The 20,184-nt window shown below is 44.0% G+C and overlaps 1 long non-coding RNA gene across 1 annotated transcript in view; it reads left to right on the top strand.

Annotated features, from left to right (window-relative positions):
• Nucleotides 1-376: 376 nt before the first annotated feature.
• LOC123612966 (uncharacterized) overlaps nucleotides 377-20,184 on the top strand; it is a 301,024-nt gene continuing 281,216 nt past the window's right edge. The window contains exon 1 of the long non-coding RNA XR_012510704.1: nucleotides 377-1,787. This is a non-coding gene — a long non-coding RNA (uncharacterized LOC123612966). The remainder of the gene's footprint in view (nucleotides 1,788-20,184) is intronic.

The following is a 20,184-nucleotide window of genomic DNA, read 5'->3' as shown; positions in this document are numbered from 1 at the left end:
TACAGTGGCTGGGGTCCCGTAAAGACAGTACCTGGGAGAACTTGCCCAAGCCTATGGTTGCCCCTTCTTGGAACACTTTTCCCAGTGGTCCACCTCTCACGACATCAGTTAGCTGGCAGCGACCCTGGTGTTCCTTCCCCCATTCTGATCTCACAGCCTAATTAAGTGTGCCCAGATGTTGGAAGCTCCTGGGGAGGACGGATGATGGCGGCCATCAGTCACAGAGACAAGGACGTGAAGATGGCCTTGTTGTGAAGTGTCACCTTCAGAGGGAAACTGGGGGAGCCAGGAAAATGCTAGAAGCATGGTCTGGCAAGAAAGAGAGGTGTGGAACTCAGATGTGAGCAGAGGTAATAATCACACTGGAATTTCCAAAGGTTATCCAAGGCTCCATTTCAATGCCAGTTATACTTAACCTTTTTTTTTTTTTTAACTTTTAGCTTTCTCCTCTCAAGCCTGTTTGAAATAAACATGTCTCCCCAAGGAAGAGAGAAATCCATTTCACTTGGCCAAAAGCAGCAGGATGTCACAAAAGCACCTAAGCCATGGCTGTCTGCCAGACCGATTTAAGACAGCAGTCTTTAGTTAGGAGAAACAGCAACCATCAACTCTCCTTGTTTCACGTAGTTTGTTAGGTATGGGGCATCCTATTTCTCATCCTCCTTTCTCCTTCACCAGCCTCTTACATCGTGTCCCTCTGAAGGAGGGGATGTTCCACATCCAGTATGTGTAAGCACCTGGCAGACACCTGTAAGCACTGATTGTACTTTTCAAACTGGACATCACCTACCAAGGCAGGAATTATCTCCACAGAGAACCTGCCTTTTATCAGGGCAGCCAGAGGAAGAGAGGAGTTGGGGCTGAAGATACTGGACACTGGATGATGAGGGGAGGAAGGAGCAGTAGTGACTCCAGAATTTGGTTCTGTTCCCCCTGGAGAAATGTGTGGCTGGCAAGAAGCTACTGCTTAACTTTAAAGGACAAAGACTTGCCTGTGGGCAAGTGTGGGGTGGAAAAAGAGCCACTTCCAAGTGTGATGGAGCATTTCCAGCTACAGGTGTTCTGTTCCTTGACTGTACACAGTCTCCCAGCCCTAACTTTGCCAGACGGTGAAGATGAGCTGTAAGGCTTTGACCCTCCTCCCAGACTAGCTCCCTCGTACTGCTTTCCCGCAAACGTGAAGCTGAGGTCTGAGCCTGCTCTTTCTATGAGGTCTCGGTCTGTATTGTTCACTGTGACTCCTTTCTCTCCGCCATCAATTCCTTAGTGGGGAACCAGACTAGCTGGGTTCAAATCCCACGTCTCTGGGCCGGAGGGCTGACCAGAGAGCAACTCTGGGGGCGGGAGGAGGCCGGGCGTGCTCTGAGGCCCTCGCAGTGCAGGGCACACGGGCGCCCGGGTAACCCCGCTCCCTTGTCTGGGGGCCGATTGAAGTCCGCCTGCTGTTGATTTCCCTAGTTGGCGTCGTTAATTCATCCCACATGTTTTCTCGCCGGCTGGTGAAAGAAAACCCCAGTGTCAGGTTGCGCCTGAGCCGGAGTCAGAGCGGCTTCCCCTGACATCAACGTGATCCTGGTCAGATGCGAGTCCAGGGCAGGGCGGCGTGACCGCGGGCCACGGAGTCTGCGTCAGAGCGAAGCGCATGCGTGGACTGAAGGCTCGGCGAGCGCCTCCCGAAGGGCATTCTGGGTGTTAAACCTTCCAGCGTCTGAGGAGGGGAACGGTCCGGGCCTTGTCATCCACCTGTGGCAGCGTAGGCCTTCGCTCCTGGTTGCTGCTTTGCAGTTGTGAGTACAGATTTTTTTTTTTTTTTAAATAAACGTCCTCTCAAGCGCAAGTGCAGCTTTACACGCACTGCTATCTTCTGTCCACCGTGCTCACATAATCTTGTAAAGTGGGTCGATAATACGTTCATTGTCATTTTACCAGTGAGGAAATTGGGTCCCGAGAAGTCAGTAGCTTGCTTCGAGACACCCAGCCAGGAAGCAGCAAAGCTTCGTACTTGGAGACTGTGTGCTTTCCTTGAACTGCAGAGATGTGGGTTGATTTTGCAGTGCCTGTCCGAGGGGGAAGTTTTGGGGGGAAGAGGGGGGTGTGCGGAGATGAAGAGAGGGATGGGTGAACAAACGCGGTAGAGCTGAAGGACGCAGGATGGCAGTATAGGATCTCTGCCCTGGCTCTTACCACCAAATGGCATGCCTGTCCTCACCTGATAATGCACCAACTCCCATGGAAACTACAAAGCCCAGTGCAGTTGTCACCACCACTGAGAAGCCTTCCTGACCATAACCCTGTACTCTAGCTGTCCCTAAATAAAAGTTATCATGCTGCCCTTGTAGTTTGTATCTCCCTTTGTAGTTGTGATGTTTTGGGCTCACTTCTTGTTTAAGCAACTTCCTTCTCTACAGATAAGTGGGTCCCCTGAGTGCAGGGACTAGGTCTTTATCAGCTTTGATTTAATAGTGCCTGGTAAAGCACCTGGCATATAACAGAAGCTCAGTCAAGATTTGGGAAAGGAAGGAAGGGAGAAAAGGAAGGAGGGCGGGAGGAAGGAGGCAGACATCCAAGCTACTTGGCTCTTTCTGTGGTTACAAACTTATGGGAAATCTTCAAAGTGCTTGTGCCAAGCAGCAGGACTGCACCACTGCTGATGAGGTTTTCTGGCCTTAATAATCTGCCCACCTCCCCTTCTTCCACCACACACACACACACACACACACACACACACACACACACACACGCATCCACACTGCCACGGCTTCAACTTTCAGTAACACAACCAATTTTAATAGGCTTCATTTCCCTTCCCATCAAAACTTGGAGAAATTTAATGAAATTCCCTTTAATTCCTCTTTAGTGAAACTCATGGGTGACATTTCAGTTGTTCAGATCCATTTATGTGTCTGCAACCATCACACTTCTCTTTTTATTTCCTCCTCTGGGAAGCTTTGCTTTTTATGCATATAAAGTGTATGTGTGTGTGTGTATAGCATCAAGAAATAATTTTTTTTTCAAAGCTGGTTTCTTAAAGCATCTTTGAAACTTTTTCATGTTATTTATTCTTCTAAAATAGAAGCTGTGGTCAAAAACTGCAAGAGAAATAAAATTCATGGGACTGGGAATAGTGTTGGCTGTGAGCACATGCTGTCATTTCTATAAGTCATGTCTCCATGTTCAAACGGGTTTGACTGTTTATAGCAGTCACATGCTGGCATTCATCTATCCAAAAGTGGGGAGAAAATATTGGCTAGGTCATGATCATGCAACTTCAATATTCATTCAGCAAATATTTATGAAGCACTTATATGTCCTGGGCTTTACTCTAAATTCTACTTCTGTGATAAGATAGTCATAGTCACTGGCTTTTCATTGGCAGTCACAAGATTTTCATTTTGAAGAGAGAAAAGAGCAACAAAAATAAGTAAAGAAACAATTATATGCAATAATTAGGAAGTTTGATAAGTGCTGTTAAGAAATAATATGAGGACCAAGGCAGAAAATCATGAATGTGGCTAATCCCTCTCAAATAATGCATACGGGAAGGCTGCTCTGAGCTGAGACCAGAGGATATGAAGAACAAGGGGAAGAGAGTGTAAGACACAGAAATAGCATGTGCAAAGGGTCTGGGGTATAAAAGAATTTAGTGTGTTCTGGAACTTGTCAGAGGGCCAGTAAGGCTGTAACCAAATTACCAAAACAGAACTGGCATAAGGTAAGGTGGGAGAAGGATGAAGTGGCCAGACCATGACCTTTTGGGCTAGCATAAAGCAACTGAATTTCATCCAGAGTTCGGCGAAACACCACTGAGAGTTCTGAACCAAGGAGTGACATGGTCCATTTTATATGTTAAGAAACTCTGTGGTGAGTGGAGGGGGTGGGCAAGATATAAGTTAAGGGTCTTGTTAGGAGACTGAAACAAGAATCCAAAGGAGTGTTTACGAGGACCTAGAAAGACTAATGATGATAATTACAGCTCACAGCTCCATGGCATCTGCTCTGTGCCCTGTGCTGAACGCTTTATAGACATTGACGGATTTAATCCTCATAACACTCCTGTGAGATCAGTGCTACTTACTACCCCCATTTTACGGATAAGGAAATGGGCATGGAGAAGTTAAAGAGCTTGCTAAGGTCACACTAGTTTTGTAATCCTAGCAGTCTTGCTTGCAGCTAAGGGATGAAGAGTGGTGTGAGAAAGGGTGATGGTTGCAAGGAGAGCTGACCTTGCATGGAGACTTAGTGGGCAGGTGGGTGGTCAATGGTAAAGGAGAGAGAGGAATCAGAGAGGCTGTGACTTGGATACTGGGGCAGGTGGCGCTGGAGAACGCATGGGTCCATCTTTTGTCGGTGCTGCACACAGAACAGCAGCTTGGAAGGGCCTGCCTTACCACTTGTGTGGCATTAAGAGAGCCCCCTGTAACCATGTTTCCCAGTTCGATCGGTGCAGACTGGGGTTTCCCAGCCGGGGTTGGCATGCATGTGTGTAATGTGAAAATTTCACTGGAATGTCACAGGGATTTCTACCCTGCCCTTCCAACCTCCCAAGGACATTGTGAGCATCAGATGAGATAATGAGAGGCAGCCTGGCAGAGTAGGAAGCCAGAAAGCTTGGGCTGTAGTTCCTTCCCTGTCTCTGAACCCTTGTAGGAATTCAGTGTCACTGTACCTCAGTTTCAACACCGGTGAAATAGGAGTCGTTCCTCCCCTGATGACCTCACAGGGCTGCTGTGAAAGGGTAAAGGGAGTTGTTGGGTGAATGCACTTTGAAAACGATTGGGCACTTCCCAAACGTGGGGTTTGTTGCTCTGTTCATAGCTACGTGTCAGTGGGAAAACAGGCTCCACACAGAGTGTATGGTGTCTAAGTATGTTATCCTTGGTGATAAACATGTGTGTATTTGTCAGACAAAAGCACTATGTTGGCCCAAATTTTCAAATGATGCTCTGAAATCACTGAACTTGAAGCCTTAAAAAGAGATTGGATGTATTCAGTATCCTCAGTCCCAAATCCCTTTCTGGCATCTCCAGCTAGGAATTTATTCATTTCACAAGGCATTTTTTTAAACACTGGCCTGGGCACAGGAGTGAACACTTCAGAAACATTCTCAGGCTTCAGTGAGGTTGCATTTGGGTGAAGGAAGATAGGCAGTATACAAGCAAATAATCAAATACATAAGCCTTTGAATTTCAGATTGTGTTCACTACTGTGAAGGAAACAAGCCAGAGGAGGACAAGAGAGTGACTTGGGGACCAGGAGGTGGCAGCTACTTTCATGGGTGGTCAGAGCAAGAAGGAAGAAGCTATGGGAAGACCCAGGGAGAGAATGTTCTGAACATAGAGAGATGACCAATGGCAAGACCCCCAGCTAGGAATCAAAATAGCCTATCTGAGAAACAGGAAGGCTGGTGTCTCCGAAGTGTTGTGGGTGAGGGGAAGAGTGATAATAGATGAGATAATAGATTTGAGTGATCATATCATGTTAGACCAGATTGTAGAGGACATGGTAGAGTTTGACTTTATTCTAGGTGCAAAGAAGCCTTTGGAGGATTTGAAGCAGAAAATCACACCATTTGAATTAACTTCTCAAAGACCCCTCTTGCTACTGGCTGGAAATAGGCTTGAGGTGGGGCAAGACAAGTTAGGAGACAGTTATTGAGGCCAGAGGTGCAGAGGGAGTGAAGAGGACTTTGGGATGTACTTTGAGAACACAGGCAAAAGGACTAGTTGTTGGATGAGATGTGGGTAATGAGAAAAAGTCAGGAACTGAGAAAGACTCTAAGGTTTTGACCAGATATAAGGAAGCTCTTGAATTAAATAAACCCTTTGCTCCAGATTCTCGTAAGTCTGAACTGTCTTGTGGAACTATAATCACAGGGACCTTTTATCTGCCCACCCTCAGAGTAGTTCAGTCATCAATGAAAGCAAGACTTACTCAGAACAAGAGTTTGTGGAGCCAGAGAGGAACCAAAGAAGTAAGAGATGTTATGGAGTAGAAGTGGGAAGAATGTTCCAGCTTCTTTTCCTCTTGTCTTTTCACTGAGAGGATTATTGAACTCTCCTCTGCCTGAACAATTCTCCTTCGAATCTGTGGTCAAAGCCAGAAGCCAAGAAAAAAAGCCCTGAAATATTGATCCTTAAATCCGTTTCAGTTTCTTTTCCCATGCCATGTCCGAGAGTATCTGACCACACTGGGTCATGGAGGAGCAGAGGATGGAAGATGGTGGAGAAACACTGGGACAGACAGGAGAGGAAGTGAGAATTCATACTCAAGAGGGAGCGGAGGAGTGGTGGAATTTGCTTTTTATGCTCCTCTTCCAACCTCACAAATGAGGCTTGGGGTCACTTTTACATCCATAGTGCATGGCCAGATTGAAAGACGCACTTAGAATAAATGCTTACGTAAAAAGACTCCAGAGCTTCATCCCCCTAGCCTTGCGGTTCTGCCCCAAAATAACCCTGAAATAAGAAAACAGGCTTAGTGGAGCACTTATTACAAGGTTTCATAATCTCCTATTTGACAGCAGCTGGTGGTACAAAGTGTGGAGTCTACTGGATCCGATTATTCAACAGATGGTTCTGTTTTCGAATTTACTCCACATATTCAGATGCTTTTTCACCAAATTCATATTTCCCATCTGAGACTATCCCTGGGACTGTACTTTAATGTAGGTTGCAGATTGTACGTTTTAAAATTTTTCTTTGAATCTCCCAATAGAAAAAGAATTCCCAGACACCAGAGGCAATCACAGGGGCAGGGCAGTGACTGCACATGACCACAAGAGGAGTGTACCCCGAGGCCAGTCTTGCCTCAGTCAAACCTCCTGCCAGAGGTGGACTCAGATATGCCCTATTTGGAGAGGTCTCAAAACCCGGTCGAAATGACCTTGAGATTTGAACAGTGTGTTCCTTTCCTTGGGCAATACATGTTAGCACATCAAAATTCTTAGTAGCAAATTAAAACTCCTTTAGCAGAGAATAAAGGCACTAAGTAACTACGTTACTGGCCCATTATGTGTCTCTAATTGTGTCATCTCGGTCCTCAGTGGGGTTTTACGTTCATTATTTCTAGGTCCTTTTCCCACTGCTGCACATTAATGGTCTTCCTATTCTTTCTCTTCACTCCAGCTGCCTACAGCTGTCAGCCACCCACTCCAGCTTTGCCTTTCTAGTGTTTTCATCTTCCTGCCAGCATTATGAAATCTAATTTAGAACAAAAAATTGTTCCCTGAGCCTCCTTTTCTTTATGAATTTCTGGTTTCTATCACCATTTAGAATCCTCCCCAGTTCTCCAGGCACCTGTTCCTAGAAATGTCCAATATTGCCTTTGCTCTGCTCAAGTGCATGTTCCCTGTGGACACAGGAAAGAGAACAAATGCTTTGGAAGGCGGGATGTACCCCAGAGCTAGGGTGGTGCAAGGGGGAGAGCATGCTGGTTTGGAGACCTAGTTCTGAGTCACTGTGTGACCCATCTCCAGGGATAGCAGTCCACATAGAGAATAAGGTGGATGGTGACTTCTGCAGCTATAAGATAATGAGGCTGATGCCCCATGGAGTTGTGCAAAGCAATGGCCCTCCCACCAGTGAGTTCTGAGAATTGATGCCATTTCCTCCCCATCTTTGGCACTCCATTTTCTCATCTGACAGAGACGCTTTGTATGTAATGACTACTAAGATCATTTCTGCTGCTGTTTCTAAGGCCATTGTAAGGAGAAGACCCACCCCCCGTTCTCTGTCCGTTCTCTGTGCCTGTACCTCTTATATAAATATTGGGCAGGAGCAGCTGCATAATTGGTGGGGCCCAATGCGAAATGAAAATGTTCAATGACTCATTCAGTGACTATTAAGAATTTGAAGGTGATGACTACAGAATATTAAATGAAGCACAGGGCCTTTCTAAGCGTGGGGCCTTGTGTGGCAGCACAGGTCGCGTGCCCTGGAAGCTGGCCCTGATGCTGCCACTACTGTGTGACCATGTTTAGTCTGCTGGGGAAAGTCATTGGTTTTCTCAGAAAGGAGGGATTTCCTGAGTCACTAAAGTGAATGTAGATAGATCCTCAGGTGGAAAGCCAGCTACTGAAAGGTAGCTCCTAAGCTGCTGTGTCCTGCTTGTGGTCTCATGGGTCTAGATGTCGAGGAACTTGTACCACTGGGTAGTGGTGGTCTCCGCGTAATGCCCACCACGTAAAGGCAGACCTGAAGCTTGGATGGGATCTGGTCTGTGACCACTGAGGGCAGGTAATATTTGCAAAGTAGTTTCCCTAATTTTATCTTATTTTGGAGGCTTATTTCTGTACAAATACAGATAAAGTGCTATTCAGCAGAATTATCCTTAGAAATACACTGTAGCATGTGGAAGAAATTCTTTGATAAATTTCTGGGGGTGGAGGATGAGGTCCCAAGGGTATCCCAAGGGTTTAATAGCCAAAGATGGTCACTAAACTGCCATGCAGAAGACAAGGAGAGGAACTTGTGTGGCTTCTGAGGGGATGAGGGGTTGAGAAAACATAAGGAGGGGGAAATGAGAGATGAGTAGAGGAGACTGGGCATTGCTAAGGAGAACAGCAAGATGGAGAGATGTCTGTCAGCCCCAGAGTGGGTAGGGGACTTGGGGATAGCCAATGTTCAGGAAGGGATTTTTCACTTGTTTGATGTATGTGATGTAAGCCCTCACTTCCCTTGGACTCCTGTGTAGAATCTTTAGTCGTCTAGATTGTGTGGTGCTGTGCTGTGTGTACGTGTGAGTGTGCATGCTCTTTTGGGGAAGTAAGAAGATGCTGATTTCTGTATATTGTCTGATTCAGTGCAAAGGCAGAAGTAGCATCCGGGAACAGGACACCTAGGGCAGAAGAGACCTGAGGCTGTAGGCTCCTGACAAGTTTCTGGACTTTCCCAGGCCCTGGTAATTGGTGATAGAGGGGGCGTAGCAGATGGTTTAAAGGAATTTCTTCTAGAACAAAGGGATAGGGAGAACTTCAGCTTACATCTGCATTTTCTTTCCTTTTGTTATTCCTGAGCCTTTAGAAAGGTCTCATTTAAACATTCCAGCATGGGCTCAAGCTGTAGTACAGACTATGAAGGAAGGCTCATGTGTCTTCACTTGGACCAGAGAGTGAAATGGGGAGGAAGCGCCCCTTTCCACCTCGTTAGGCGAGCACAGTAGTGGCAGTTGTTCTTAGTGACAGAGATGATCATGGGGATGGTGAATTTTGGGTGCAAACATCGTGGTTATGAGATCCAGCTTCCCTACTCCCATTCAAATATGGAGATTATCTTTTCACTGTCATCCTGGAATCACCCAGGGTTTTATTTTTTTATAAAAGACATCTAATGTCCTTGGATCCATGTGTTGTGTATTCATCTACCTCACCTGTTTGCAGTTTGGGAACCATAATAAGGGCTATATTTCTGGGTAGATATATTTCTGAGTGTCCTGGAATTCCATAAATCTTATATCACACCATGATATATGTCTGAGGAAGCTTCCCCCTAAAATAGAAATGCTGTTAAGAGATCCCACAGCGTTAATATTTTAAAAGGTTGATAAATGAGTAAAAATGCAATTTAGTCATTAAAGTTTAAGAAACTCTACTCATGCTTCTCATCTGTGCAGTTATGTTCTCAGAACTCATTTTCACGTTGTATTTAATGTGTGCTTTATTGAAAGCTTCTTCCATCTATGTAAGACGCTAATTGAGGGAAACAAATGAGTGTGATCTTTGGCGTAGGGAAAAGTACCTTCCCTAATAGGCAATTTCTTAACAATGGTGTTTCAGTCAAGGTTTTCGGCTGCAGGGAAAAGAAAGTCACAGAAACTAGTTCAAATATAAGGAGGAATTTTATGGAAATGAGTAAAACCATCTTACCTGGATGTTGGAAGTGGAGGGTTACAAACTGAGGCAGGACCCTGGAATAATGCCTTCCATCTCTCATTGGGTTGAGTGGGAAGAACTGCCCTTCACGTTTCTGCCTTGGCTGATTTATTTTTTTCTCTCAATCCCCTTTTCCTAGACAGCAGCACCATGTCTCGGTGGTGGTTCATGGCCAACAACAACCTTGTGGGTCTAAATTACCTACGTGGATGGGTGCCAAGGGGACAGCTGTGCTATGCAGTGAGGGCTACAGTGTTCACATTTGCTTGTGGTGGTTTTACCTGGGGGTGGTGGTGGCAGAGCCGAAATTGTGCACTTAGGAGGTAGAAGAGCTTTATTAATTCTTGAGGAAGACAGTGCAGGAGATGCTGCAGGAACCCAAATGCCAACTGGCTGAGACTGAGCAGACAGAAATTGGAGAGGAGAGGATTTTTGATTTTATGTATTTAACTTTTTGTACTTTGAGCTTTAAAAAGAGACTTCGTTTGGGGTTTAACTTTTAGGCTTTTATTTCACCGGGAATTGAATAATTAGAGGAAGTTTCAGTTACATAACTTTGAAATAGTCCTCATTGTATTAGTTGGGTTCATTGTCTAGCCTCTGGCAAGCTCTGCTGGATCATGTGGCTGGGCATGATTGGAGATGGGAAATAGACTAGAGAGTGATTCTTTGGCCTGTGAGGAAATTGGTCTTGGAGGTAATAAATGTCCTTTTCCAACCTAGAGCCTCCTGGAGGCAGAGGTTGAATGGCTCACCTCAGAGACCCAGGAGAGCATATTAATAGTGGTAGGAATTCATAAGGAAGGGTGGCCAACTGTCCTGGTTTTCCTGGGACTGAGAGGGTTCCTGGGATATGAGACTTTCACTGCTGAAATTGTGAAATTCCCAGGTAAATTGGGACAGTTTGTCAGCCTACCTAACGGAGGGAAAAACCTGGCTGGGCTTTTTTCCTGGATAGCGCTGATGATGAAGATGGGCAGGAGACAGCCTCCCCCTCCCCTGGTCCACAGGCCTTGCTGCCTTGCAGTGAGGTGCCCTCAGGGGGATCGGACATCTGAGATGGTGCCTGGTTTTTTAAAGGGGAAAGAACAAGCTGCCAGTTGTCCTAAGGCCTAGGCTTGAAAGTTCCAAAATGTAACTTCCATTGCATTCTTTTGTCAAAGCAAAGATAGAACCATCCTAATTTTAAAAGGAGAGGAAAAAGTCCCCAACTCTTGACGGATGGAGCAGCATGCACAGGCCACAAGGGGAGGCATGGGTGGTGGCCATCTCCGGAGACTGTCTGCTAAAAATAATGATTTTGGAAATGTTGAGGCACCCAGGAGTGTAAAATGTCAGTGTAAGGACATATTCTATGCCAGGTCTATCGACCTTGAGGTAAGTAAGATAGTGCGTGTCCTTAAGAACTTCTAGAAGGGGAGTGCAGCGTGATTGTGTGTGTATGTGTGTACACACACATGTATATACATGCACACATATGTGTTTACATACAGACATGTGTTCACACATATGTATATGGAAGTCATAGAAGTATTATACAGAAATTTGTGATTTTTTTTTTCTATTTAGGGGTAGTAAAAATAGCCAGATTTCACAAATAATCTAGGGGTTTTGAGGGATGAAGAGGTATACAAGAGGGGTTAGAACATACCAGGCACAGGGAAATCATGTACAGTTTCAGGAATTTAAGGGTGCATGGCTTGGGCTTTAAGACCCAAGCGTGAATTTGGGTGGAGCATGAGATGGAGATGAAGCAGCAGGTAGAGAACATAATGTGGAGGACCTTGTCTGCCACGTCGTAGAACTGACTTATTCTAAAGTGAGGGAGTGACTTAATTTTAGTTATTTTAAAGTTTACTCTGATAGCAGTAAATAACAGTAATAATAATAATAAAGTAATACTTAACATATGCTTTTTCCCAGACACTATTCTGAACAGTTCGAAGTCATTTGGTATCACAAGACCCCCTAAAAGGAAAGTTACCATTATTATCGTTCCCATTTTACAGTTGAGGAAATTGAGGCACAGAGAAGACAAATGACTTGCTGGTAAAGGGCTGAGCCTAGATTTGAACAGACAGTGTACTCTAACCACTATACTATATCACCATGTACTTTGTGGCAGATAGTTTGGTGTCAGGAGTGGCTGGAGACGTTTCTATCACTTAGGAGACCATTGAAATAATTCAGATGAGTGTTCTGTTTTTTTTTTAAATAGAAGCACAGTCAGTTACAATGTGTCAATTTCTGGTATGCAGCACAATGTCCCCTTCATGCATATATGTACATATATTCATTTTCATATCCTTTTTCATTAAGGTTGTTACAGGATACTGAATATAGTTCCCTGTGCTATACAAAAGACATTTTTAAAATCTATTTTTATATATAGTGGCTAACATTTGTAAATCTCAAACTCCCAAATTTATCCCTTCCCACCCCTTTTCCCCTAGTAATGGTAAGATTGTGTACTGTCTGTAAGTCTGTTTCTGTTTTGTAGATGAGTCCATTAGTGCCCTCTTTTTTCCTTTTTTTAGATTCCACATATGAGTGATAATATGTGGTTTATCTTTTTCTCTTTCTGGCTTACTTCACTTGGAATGATGATCTCTAGGTACATCTATGTTGCTGCAAATGGCATTATTGTATTCTTTTTCACAGCTGAGTAGTATTCCAGAGTAGTATTCCATTGTATAAATATACCTCAGCTTCTGTATCCAGTTGATGGATATTTAGGTTGTTTCCATGTCTTGGCTATTGTAAATAGTGCTGCTATGAACGTTGGGGTGCATGCATCTTTTTGAATTAGGGTTCCCTCTGGATATATGCCCAGGAGTGGGATTGCTGGATCAAATGGTAAGTCTGTTTTTAGTCTTTTGAGGAATGTCTATACTGTTTTCCATTATGGCTGCACCAAACTACATTCCTACCAACAGTATAGGAGGGTTCCCCTTTCTCCACACCCTCTCCAGCATATATCATCCGTGGACTTTTTAATGATGGCCACTCTGACTAGTATGAGGTACAGATGAGTGTTAAAATATCCTGAAAAAGGGCAGCAATAGTGGAAAGAAGTGACACAGATGAATCCCAAAACTGTTAAACAAATACAGATAATGGGGTTCAGTGAACAACTGAATATGGAGAGGAAAGAAAGAAAAAGAAGTTTCTGGTTTGGGTGGTGGTGCCATTATCAAGAATAAGAAGTGGAAGAGGATACAGATCTGCATCTCATCCTACAAAATTTTGTGGGAAAAGTATGCTTTGTTTCCCATATTTTTCACAATGGACATATTTTCTCCTTCAGATCACACAGATTTTACCATATCCCTAAATGCTTTCTCTGGAGCTCAGTACTTAATAGAAGTGGAATGGGTAATAAAGTTTACATTTAAAAGCACTTAAAAAAAAGAAAAAGAAGAGGATAGTTTGGTTTGGAGGGAAAAACAAAGAGTTCAGTTCTGACACTGATTCTGAAGCACTCATAGGGCAACAGAGCAGAGGTGTGTGTGGGAGACAGATGGACACGGGAGAGAGTCAGGGGAGGAGGGAGTTGCAGGGAGGGAGTGCGCCCTAGTGCCAAGTGCCTGGGAAGGTCAAGTAAGGTGAGGCATGTGGAGCTACCATGGATCTGTAAATACAGAGGTCAGCGTGACCTTGACAAGAACAGAGTGAGTGGGGAGGTGGCTGGAAGCCAGACTGCTGTGGGTGAGGAAAGGAGGAAGTGAAATCAGCAAGGGGTGGCCTAGATTTCCAAGAACTTGCCTGGGAAGGGAGGGAGAGGGGGAGAGCAGGAACTCATAGAGATGAAGGCCAGAGAGGGGGCATTTTTCTGGCCTGTTGGATTTTTTTTTTTTTTTTAATTTCTGGGTTTATTTTCTAAAGTGAGGGAATCTGAGAGGGATGGGCTCAATGTGTAGGAAGAAGAGGGGCACAGCTGATGGATATAAGCACCTGCATAGACCTAAAGCAGGGATAAACAAAGGACAGGTGGAAAGATTAGCCTTGGAGGACACTTCTTTTAAAACAGGGGGAAGAAGGTCAGAATGTTTAGAGAAGTAAGTATATGTGTAGTTGTAGGGATGGGGTAGAAAATTGGGAAATTTTGTAATAATCTTTCAGAAGTATTAACAAAGGTCAAAGTCATTTGCCCAAGAAGGAAAAGAGGGCTAGGGACCTGGAGTACGACAGTAGAGGTTGGAATAGCACTTTGGTAAACAGGGTGATGGGAAAAAATTACGTTAATGGAGAATTCATTGTTGTAAGTGCTGTGCTAGATCTTTATTCATAGTAATAGTGGTAATAGTCAATAAGTAACAGCTGGTGTTAGAGCCCTTTGAAATTTCCTATACAAATTTTGTGCTCCATAAATATTCCTCGAGTGGTTGTATTTTGCTTTTCCTGATCCAAGTTTGCAGTTAGTTCCCTCCTCTGATTGAATCAATGGATATTAATTAACATCTACTGGGAAAAAACCTGAAAGCAAGGGGAAGATCTCAGGAAGTTTAAGACAGTCCCTGTCTTAAGGAGCCCCGTTCCTGTCTTGAGGGACTTCCAGGCTAAGAGCTGAGAAGCAGTTGTATTAGAAACATTAGCTAGCTGTCTCTATCCTTCCTTTCCCAGTGTCTCAAGAGCCTGGGAGCCAATCTGGCATCTAAAGTAGAATCCCAGAGGACTTTGACTGCAGTTACACTATGGCGGCTACCACTTCTAAGATATACGAGCTCTCAGCCACGGCTGCGATGTTGCCTGGGGTGATGCTCCTAATCCTTAACTCATTGGTTCTCAGTGTGGTCCCCAACGCAGAGCATCAGTATCTCCTGGGAACCTGTTTGCAAGGCAAATGCTCAGAACCCCCACTCAGAGCTCTGAGTGTGGGACCCAGGGATTGGTGTTTCCTTTTTCTTAAAAAAAAATATGGCAAAATACACACATAACATAAAATAGACCATCTTTGCCATTCGTAAGTGTATAGCCCAGTAGTAATAAATATATTCACATTGTTGTGCAATCTCCAGAACTCTTTTCATCTTAGAAAACTGACACTGTTTACCCATTAAACAACTTCTCATCCCTTCTGCCCCCAGCCTCTGGCAGCCACCATTCTATTCTCTGTTCTGTAAATTTGGGGACTCTCTCACTCCTCGCCCCCTCAGGTATATGCGTGTGTGTGTATATACGTGTGTGTGTGTACATACATATACCACATTGTGTTTATCCATTCATCTGTCCGTGGACACTTAGTTTCTATTGCTTGGCTATAGTGAGTAATGCTACCATGAACAAGGTGTGCAAATATCTATTCTAGACCCTGCTTTCAGATCTCTAGGATGTAGACCCATGATCCATGTGTTCCCATGCCTTCAGGTGACTCTGATACTCACTCAAGTTTGAGAACCACTTTTAAGGACCATGGCTGTCATGCCCTTGTCCTGATCCCACCTCACTGTAGAGACCTTCCTCATGCTTTTAATCCTGATGCTCAACAAAGACATGCAATAAATATTTCTCAGAATCACTTTGCTTGGTCAGGGTGAGCAAAAGGGTGTGTAGATGTTGAAGAAGGAGGTGCAGAGAGGATGAGCTGAGAGGAAAGAGCAACCCGTTTTTGTCTTCTCCCTTTTCTCAGGTAGTTGGAAGGACATTGGGCTGAGTGTAGGCGGGGAACTTGGGCTAGGAAGGTACACAGATGGCTCAAACTGGAATTGGCCTTGACAACTCTCCAGATCAGTGGCTTGTAATTTTTTTGGAGTTCTAGACCTCTTTGAGAACAATATTGTTAAGAATAATATTGTTATCAGTTATTTATTGAATGATTATGTCCCTGACACCATGTACTCTATGTATGTTTAATCCTTATCAGTTGTCTCTAGTTTATGCCCATTTTCCAGATAAGAAAGATGAGGTTAAATAGCTTTCCCAAAGTCATATAGCTAGTTAATGGTAGTGTTGGGATTCAAACTGAGCTTTATTATAATTTATTTATATATAATTGATTTGTTCAGCACTGTTATAGTGCTAAATATATAAGGAAAGCTTTAGACTCTCTCTACCTCAAAAAATGCACATGCTTGCTCTCTCTCTCTCTCTCTCTCTCATTTTCAAACAATTTTATCAGTGACTTAAACATTGGCCTAATTGATGGCTATTTCCCATCTTAATAAGAGATTCCTGCCTGTCAGTCCGTCTTTCTTTCCTGTCATCTTAAGTGCAGAAAGGCAGTTTCCTAGAAGCCATTCTTCCTACAAACACTCTCCAAATTTCCAGCAACAGCCATGGGTGTCAGTGGAAAGCACATGTTACCAGACAGCATGTTGTATTCCATTTCACCCGAACAGATTGTTCTGATCTCTGTCTCTCCTCCCTCCCTCTCCTCCTTTCCTCCTCCCTCTTTCTTGCTCTCCTCTCCCTACCCCACTTCTCTCCAAATAGTTGTCCTACTCAGTTTCCTAAATTAGCCCAGCCCATTTTATCTTCCATACAGTTACTTTTGCAAGAAGTGAATTCGTGAGCACGCAGTGTACTAAGTACTGGGGAATTCTTTTCCATGAAGAAGGTGGGCACGGATCAGCTCTGTGACTGCATTCTACAAGGGCCTTGCTGGAGGGAAGATACTTTCTGGAAAAATCAGTCAGTTGATCCCACTTTCTCACCAAGCCTGTGGTTGGGTTGCCGGAGCTTGAGGACCGCTGTGAACCCTTCTGCGTCTGTGGCCCTGGAGGTACCAGAGGAAGCTGGGGACTGCAGTCAGTGCCTCGAGGTCCTCTGAGTGATGCTCTGAAGCTGCTCGGAAGAGGCAGCTGCTGGGGTCACTGGCTGCCCAGAGCTTCCCAGGGCTTTCAGTTCTTTCTTGAGCTGGAAATACATTCAGGGCAAAGGGCTTGGACTTTTTTCCCCTTGTGGTATTTGGCTGTGCTGAGCTCAAATCCTAGCTCAGCCCTGGCAGGGCTGAGGACTGTATAAGTGAAAAATAGTGGAATGAAACCTCAGAACACGTTATGACCTTCAGAAAGGTTTGGTTTGGATTAGGTTCTAGAAGTGGTCTGAGTTTTTTGGTTGCAGACTTTTTTTTTTTCCAGAACACATTTCGAACCTCTTCAGAGAGCTGTTCATGGCCTCTGAGAGGCATCTAAGGCCCTTATGGGCCTGACTTTGCCCCTTCCTGTAACCCTACCCTCAACAGTAATACTGGGTATAAAGGAAGGAAAATGGTATAAGTTATTACTACATGAATGTCCTGGACCAGGAACTGAGCTAAAGAGCTTTACAAGCATCACTGCATGGAATTTTCTGAAGTCTCCTGTAAGGAAAGTATTGTGCTTCTTATGCTGTGATGAAACTAAGACTCAGAGCATTTAATGTCTTGTCTGTGTTCTTAAGGTAACGGTGTGGGAGTCGAACACTCGGATGCTGGCCTTCAGGGTTCGGGGCTCTGAAGCCCTGTGGTGTGCTCCCTTGCTCCCTCTCTCCTTCCTTCTCTTTCTCTCTCTTTCCCCTAATTCTTCTTACTGCCTTACTCCTCTTTTCTCCCTGTCTCCTTTCTTCTTCTCTCCTCTCCTCTCCTTTCCTCTGCTTTTCTCCCCCAGCTGCTGCATTTACCAGGGCAATTCAGCCGATGTTTTAGAGTCCCTGTAGTACACAAACCACCATGTCCTGCTCTTTAGGAGATGCAAAAGTGAAGAAGATACATCAGTGTCAACTGGGGAGACCTTGAAAAGTTAAGAAGGTGAGACTGGAGCTGGGCCAGTGACCCTGTTCTTCATGGGGTGTGCCCTTAAACCCAGCCTTGTTTGGGAATACTCCCTCTCCTTTGATTTGTGGTGCCCAAAAATGTCTGATTCTTAGATCCTAATTAATTAGACGAGAAAGGAGTGAAGATACCTATTGTGCACTGATTTTTTTTCCCGTGGCTCCCTGTTTGTGACTATCACTGTATGTTTAAGTTAGGACAATGTGGGACTCAGATTGGTTTAATTCATTCAGGGATAGTGACATGACCCCTAGCCAGACCAATCAAAGGTCTCCACTGGAGTCTTAGTACCATCATTAATAAAGATGCTTCCTTTTCTTCTTGAGAGGAGACACTGTAAGGATATGGTATGGTTAGGGCTGCTGGCAGTCATCTTTTACCATATGAAAAATGCCCATCGAAGATGAAGCCAAAAAGAGGTGTCCAGAACTGAGGGGGAGAGAGAGAAGACATCTTAAGAAAAGCATTAGAATGCTGTATTGGCATCTGAAGCTAATATGTTAGTTATATAAGCCAATAAATTCCCAATTTTGCTTAAGCTGGCTGAAGTTGAGTTACAATCACTTGCAAACAAAATATTCCAAGCAGGTATAGGTAGAAGGAGATACAGTGACTGAAAGATGATGAAAAAGAGGAGTCTGGGCACAGTCTTCCCTGTCTTGCTCCCTCGTTAATACCCAGCACCCAGAACAATGCTTGGTGCATAATAGATACTCAGTAAATACCTGTTGAATGAATGAAAGAGAGACCTCAGACTAGATCAGGCAACTTGCAGATCAGGTTTGGCTATTTTAAGCTTAGAGCATTGTAGTGGTATGTTTAGTCATTTGTCATGTTTTCTTGTATATTTCTTTCTATCTCCCCTCAGTTCGTAGTAAAGTTCTTTTTAAAAGTTCAAGCTTTTTTCTTGTGACAAAGGGGCAGAGAGAAGATTTATCCAATCTTGGGCTGTAAAGAGGAACAGAAAGTATGTTGGGTATGGTAAACAAGGTAAGGAAAGGATTTATGATGCCCCATGAGGTGAAGATGTGGGGAGAGATGGTCTGAGACCAAGGGGGGAGCTCTCTCTCACTCTTTGTCATCCCTCCAGTGGAAGGTTTTGTGTTATTTGCAAGGGTGATTGTCTCCCTCAGTGATTCCTACATACTCCTCTTTATTTCTCCTTCCTTTTCTTATTTTCTGCTTCTCTCTCTTCTTTAGGCTGTCTCTGTTCTTATCCAATAGTCTTTCCCTTCTCTCTCTGCTTCCTTTTTTCTTTCTTCCATTTTTTCCAATTATTATTCCTCAGTTACTGATCTCAAAGCTACATGACTTTCAAAGGCTGGTTCCTCTGGCCACACCTCTCCAAGCTCATCACAAGCCCTTCATCTTCCTTCTGCCCTACCATTATTCCAAATCTTGGATATGTTATGGAAAAACATGACATGGAGGCACATGCCATGGACTAAAGGACAGAGCCCCTGGAGAGAGTATTAGGATTTGTCAACTCACCAACACCAGTCCAGTTGGCTCAGAGCCAAAAGCACTTGAGCATGGCCAGAGCATCTGCACAGCTTGCCACCAGCTGCCTCAATAAAGGTCACCACTGTCCTTTATTAGGACACCCACTAGGTAATTAGTTGGGGCAGCGTGGGAGAACACAAAAGACATGGTAGATCTCACAATCCAGAGTCAGGCTAAGACAGAACAAGGAGTGAAATCCTTGACATCCCAGAGTCCCATCCCAATTCTCATCTACAGAAGGCTGGATTTGGCCAAGTTGCTTAACTTTTTTTTGAGTCTTAGTTTCTTTGTAAAATATAGATAATTATGATATTTATCTACCAGTGCTTTTGTGAGGATTAAAGCTTCAATACATTTAAATTACCTACTTCATAATTAATAACTGATAATTCTTGGCCTCCTTCCCTAGCTGCAGAAATAAAGCATAACTGTACAACCCTTGTCTTCAAGAAGAAATTGCCTGTAATTCCAGTTGCCACCACCACCAGATCTGTGAGAGTTTCTCAGCCTTACAGCAGGGATCACAAACTCAAAAGCCTAATGCAACCAGATAGATAATGTAAATGAGGGAAATTGGTTAGATTTACTCAGTTACATAGGGTAAAAGGGAATAGTGGGGACTGTGACAAACTGAAGAGTGCATGCCTCACCTAATAGGGCAACGTTATCCAGCTCCTGTCAATTGTTTTCTTACAGCATTGTGGACCCAGAGTTGCCACATTGTTTACTCCTTTTCAAGAAAAGCTGAAAGTCTGGATTTTTAAAAGTGAGATATGCTGAATTTTACAGTATTGTCAAATTCATTCATATTAAAAACAACAATGACAGTAGCAAGAAAACGTGATGGATCAAAACACACACGTGTATAAATCAACCATATTCTGCTTGTTGGCTGTCTCTTTGAGAATTATGGCATATCTTTTGGAACCCCTTCTACTTGGACTTCTGCACACAGAAGCTGCTCCTTCACCAGGTTTCACAAGGAGTCCAATAATCTCACTGAGCATTTACTGTGACAACAGATTTACTGGGAAATTGAGGGTCACGAAAAAGTCACATTACA

Source organism: Camelus bactrianus, chromosome 12, assembly GCF_048773025.1.
Source record: "Camelus bactrianus isolate YW-2024 breed Bactrian camel chromosome 12, ASM4877302v1, whole genome shotgun sequence".
NCBI lineage: Eukaryota > Metazoa > Chordata > Mammalia > Artiodactyla > Camelidae > Camelus > Camelus bactrianus.
The sequence above is the reverse complement of the archived record's forward strand: the minus strand, read 5'-3'. Positions and strand labels throughout refer to the sequence as shown.